This window comes from Cupressus sempervirens, chromosome 7 (assembly GCF_028749045.1).
Source record: "Cupressus sempervirens isolate cs-2001-9-10 chromosome 7, ASM2874904v1, whole genome shotgun sequence".
Lineage (NCBI taxonomy): Eukaryota > Viridiplantae > Streptophyta > Pinopsida > Cupressales > Cupressaceae > Cupressus > Cupressus sempervirens.
Window position 1 is genome coordinate 47,283,459 of NC_143124.1, and position 5,426 is coordinate 47,288,884.

Below are 5,426 nucleotides of genomic sequence, written 5' to 3' on the forward strand. Positions count from 1 at the left end.
TTTGCCAATATACAACTTTCACATGAACTTGGTGGTTGTAGTATTTGAGGCAATCCTTTCACCATATTTTCCTTTTGTAACATGCTCAAAGCATCAAAATGAAGATGCCCACATCTCAAATGCAACAACCATGACTGATCTAAGTATATTGTCGTGAAAGTAACTTCTTTTCATCCTTGAATGTTGTGAATCTAGAGGGGGAACATCCAATTTTGTGTCATATTGACCCTTGCAATTAGTCTGCCACCAGAATTTCTATCCAAGATTGTGCAAACGTCACTATCAAAAGAAACTTTGTAACCCTTTTGTACTAGTTGACCAACACCCATGAGATTGTGTTTTAATCCAGGCACAAAATACACATCAGGAATATATCTTTTTCCTCCATTTTTTGTCAATACATTTATAACACCTTTTCCCATTATAGAGACTTTATTGTCATTTCCTAGCTTTACTTCAGGTTTTACAAAAACATCCAAGCTAGCAAAAAAATCTTTATTTTGAATCATATGGTTACTACATCCACTATCCAGGAACCATATATCACTAGAACTTTCATGAGAAACATTACAAGTTATAAATAAGCTTCTTGAATTGTTATCAAACACATATGAGTAATTAGCACCATTCTTTTCAATGTCCTCTTGTTTCTTTCTACATTCACTTGCAATATGACCAAATGTCTTACAATAATGACATTGAATTCGAGATTTATCAAACCTTGATGATGGGTGTTGGAATGAACTTCTGCCACATCCTCTCTTCAAACTCTAAATGGATTGATTTGTTCCTTCTTCTTGATTTGGATTTCCAAGTCCATCTATGCTTCTACCTCTTCCTCTTCCTCTATAGTTTGATCTTCCTCTTCCTCTACCAAAAGATACCTATGATCTAAAATAATTCTCTAAAGAAGAATTGTTATTTCTGTTCATTCTTGATTCATGAGATAAAAGTGAACCCATTAGCTCATCAATAGCGAGTATTGTCAAATCCTTAGATTATTCAATGGCAACAACAATGACATCAAATTTTTAATGCAAACAACGAAATATCTTTTAAACAACTTTTTGATTTGTCAAATCATCACTATATGATCTATTTTGTTTAACCACAATCATTACTTGATTTAGAAATTGATCAACTGAGTCTAAGTCCTTTATACAAAAAATTTCAAAATCATGCCTTAAAATTTGCAATTTAGCAATCTTAACTTTTGATGTTTCTTGATATGTTGTTTCTAAAATATCCCATGCAATTTTAGACTTTTTAGCTATAGAAACCTTAGGAAAAATTGATTCATCTAAAGATTGTTGAATTAGAAACAATGCTTTAGCATCCTTTTTCCTGTTATCTTTTAATTTATCTTTTTCATCTTGTGATAATGTAGACTCATTTGGTGGTTCATTAAAACCTTTTTTAATAAGATCTTAGATGCCTTGAGAAAAAATAATGTTTTCATTTTTATAGCCCAAAATTCATAATTTTTACCAAAAAATATTGGAACTTTTTAGTTAAGCTATACTACTTCCTAAAGCCATATTAACACAAATAGTTACAATTGCACCTTACAATTTTAAACTTTGCTTTACAAAGAAAATCCACCAAACAAGTCTAAGCCAATGACATATAGCTTAAACAAACAACAACATAATATTTATTTTCCCCTTTTAACAATTTTTTTGCTCGTTAGACTTCACTCTATGAAATCAACTCATACCTTCTCTCAAACATTAAACTGACATCTTTTCTTCTCTAAATCTTTGCAGCCACTAATCTCCAACTTTAGAAGCTTATGATATGCAATAAAGATAACATTAGAATCTTCATTCACTACGACAACAATTATACATATCAACAAATATTACTTTTCTTCTTAGGCCTAGCTCTTTAGCTTTGATACTAATTTGAAGGGAAAGATAAACAAATATAAAGAAATAAAACTTATTTCATTGCCTTACTACCTTGCTGAAATACATTACATTAAGCTTCTATTTATAGAAGTCTTAGAACTCTCTACAATACAAAGAAAACTTATTAAAAATGTTATAATATATTATAATATTGAATAGAATTGAATATGGCTGGCTATGTAAAGCGGCTAGGCCGGTTGGGATGACAGACTGTCTACTGTCCAATTACCCTGGATGGTAGGTGGTTGCCAGAAATTAATATCGCCAACAAAAAGGAATTCTGAGCTAGAGAAGGAGCTATAAGAGCCCAAAGAACGAGAAAATGAGAGCAAACAAAAATTTGAGAAAGTAAAAAAGAAGATGAGAAGGCTAACAGACAAGGAAACAAAGAGGAGATGTCTACAACTTCCGTCATTGAATTCAGGGAAGACTGTTATGAAATATTCTGGGACAATAGATCTAAAAGATAAATTACACTTTGTTAAATATAAATTAACACATTTTTATTGTCTTTCAAGCTTCGATTAATTAAGTGGACTTTTGGATGAATGTTAATAGACATTAAAAATCTAAGAATTCAATTTTTGGTTATTGAGATTGTAAATTTCCTATATTAAGAAAAACAAATATTGGACCCTGGGCCTGTAATTTGAAAGTAGTATGGTTATTTAAGAGTCAGATTGTTGAAAAACTTAAAAAATAAGAGGTTTTTCAAAATAGATTTATTTTTCTTAAATTTAATAAAGAAATGTTTTTTCTATTTTTGGCTAAACTTTATATTTATATTAATTAAAACTAATTAAAGAGAGTCCCATCTAGGTCAAAGAACTGACATAGTCCTCCTTGTTTTTCAGGTTGGCATATTTAAATTATGCACATGTGACAAGTGATAAATTTTGAATCAAAAGTTTTAAAATAATTCAGGATAATCATGGAATAGTTTACTTCTTTAAGAACTAGGATATATACTTTATGAATAGTATCCTTTTCTAATAATAAAATATATTCAGATTACAATTCACAAAAAAAGGGTCAGGAGATAGAAGATCACCTCTCGAATGAGTTCACATGGCCAGAGCCAGACTAAAAATACGGCCACAGCCGAAAACAAAAACTATTCATAAAAAAAATCATATAAGGCAAACTCAGGCTGCCAAAGCAGTGCTAGCCAAGGGTGGTGGATCATCTTTGTCTTGAAAACCCCAATCATCTTTAGGATTGGGGGGCGGGACTAGCATATATATTTAATATTTGAAAATCTAAATTTTAATTTTATCCATGGAGAACATAATTAGTTTTGGGTAATATGAGGTTTTAATTTTTTTTCTTTGGTAAATGTACCTTTTTCAAGAGCCAATAGAGACTGGTTTAGAACTTGAGATCTAGCCTTCAATAAACAAGCTCTGATGATAACAGATCCTATTGTTTTTTTTGACAACTTTATATTTCAAGCGAATCCAATGTACTTGTTATCTCATTTAAGAAGATTTAATGAAAGTTTGATTCTTTTTAACTATTTTTTTACTCCTAAAATCTTAATCAATCAGATTTAATAAAATCTCTTTTGTGGGGGAGGAGAGGGGCCACAAGAGATTTCAGAAGTGAAATAAGATTGTCTGTGGTTTTTGGGGGAACAAATCAACTCAAAAAAAGCCAATGAAGTTTTTGCTTATTTATTTTCTTTATTATGTGTTGAAGAAGAGTAAATGATGACTAGGTAATCATCTATAATTATAAACAAGCCTTGACAAAAACCTCTATGTCAAACTTTGTCTAATTGGAGTTATATTAAATTGAATATTTCAGCTTTGTAAAACTTTGCAATTTTTGGGTATTATGCTATTATATTTTCAACTTTGTAAAACCTGGTTTGTGTTGTGAATTGAGATTTGAGGATCAAATTTGTGAAAGGAGGCATGTTTTGCGGATCAAATCTAGGGTGTACTTTGTGCTTTGTTTTGTCAGAGAATCAAAATTGATATTTCAATATTGATCTCCAATTGGTATTCGATTATCTAAGATTTACAACACTTAGTTCATAAATTTAATATTCTTACTTAGTTTATAAATATCATAGCTAGCCATTAAATAATCTTAGGCTCCTTAAGTGGAAAAATATATACCAGGTCTCCAAATAGAGACCAAAACCTAGAGTCTAATCCCAAGTTGGGGACAATGCCTTCTTGCATACTCTAGAATCAACTTCAATTCCTCTGCCTTGGAGTCAAAAGGTGCAAGTAGAGGACAACCATTAGTGTAGAAATAGAATAAGAACAACGAATAGAAGAATTCAATAATAAACACAATATACTAAAAGAAAATTAAAATATCAAAACTAATTTGGAACAGAGGATGCTCTATTTTGTGCAGAGCAACAAAACCATTTTATTGCTCCATTTATTTTATTACAATAAATAAAATAATTGATAAATTATACAATTTATTAAGTCTATAACCTAACCTCTGTAGACCACTGAATGTTGAATACTGAACTCAAAGACTACCTCCAAGTAGCTTCCTATTTTACTCCCTAACTTATAGTGCTATATGCATGCATAACGTGCTTTATTGGAGATAACGGTCATTTCTACTAAGATAACTATTAGGATTTATACATGTATATGAATTCAACTAAATCTAATGAACTCTTAAGCATCATTATTGTACAATTAGGTAGATGGATATTAGGGTCAAAATGTTCATCAAAAAATGGATGCATAAAAGATTCAAGTGCAATATATCGAAGATTTGGTGAGCACTAAAGTGGCCTTAAGATCAAGTTAATGACCTTTAGTGGCATGTGCTTGTGCAAAACCTTATGCCATGGGTGACCTCTTATATGGGAAAACTTTAGTTCAGTATAATGAGGATTCATAAACTTGATTTCCTCATAGGTTGGTGTCCAAGGACTTCGATAATATCTGCAAGTTGGTCTATTGAACTCTCCTTAGGAATTACAGGCTAACCTAAGAGAAGTTTGGACATAATCTATTGACCACATGTCAATTACAATTGTGTATATTATACTTTGTGGCACCAAAAGTGAGCCGAGGAGCTCAATAATACTTGAGAAAATATAGGATATATTAGATTCACCCTTGACTCAAGACATTTAGCCTGAAACACAATTCCGAAGGACCCAATACCTCCCACTTGCTCTGCCATGTAACTGATGGTCTGCCTAGGTTGCCCATCCCTACCACCAATAGTTGTAGAAATAGTCAAAGCTTAATTCTTAGATCAAAAGTGTTAAATAGTCAAAGTTAAATTTTTTTTCCCAAGCTTAATTCATTCCTTAATGTGTGATGTTTAAGGGTGGCCAAAATTTTGTGACCTACTTATGTACCATTTGCAGAATAGATGGTGCTATTTCCTTCTCACCTATCTCAACCTTATCATCTTTGATCTTCATCTCCTTAGGGAATTGATCATTGGCAAAATCTCATCTCTAGCTACAAGGATTGGATCTTGGAATAGTGCAAGCAGTTTTCTTTGCCTTAATTATTGACACACACA

At 31.5% G+C, this 5,426-nt stretch overlaps 1 pseudogene; it reads right to left on the reverse strand.

Moving 5' to 3' along the window:
* Positions 1–4,058: 4,058 nt before the first annotated feature.
* Positions 4,059–5,104, reverse strand: LOC149545400 (shaggy-related protein kinase alpha pseudogene; annotated as a pseudogene).
* Between the last annotated feature and the right edge of the window lie 322 nt (positions 5,105–5,426).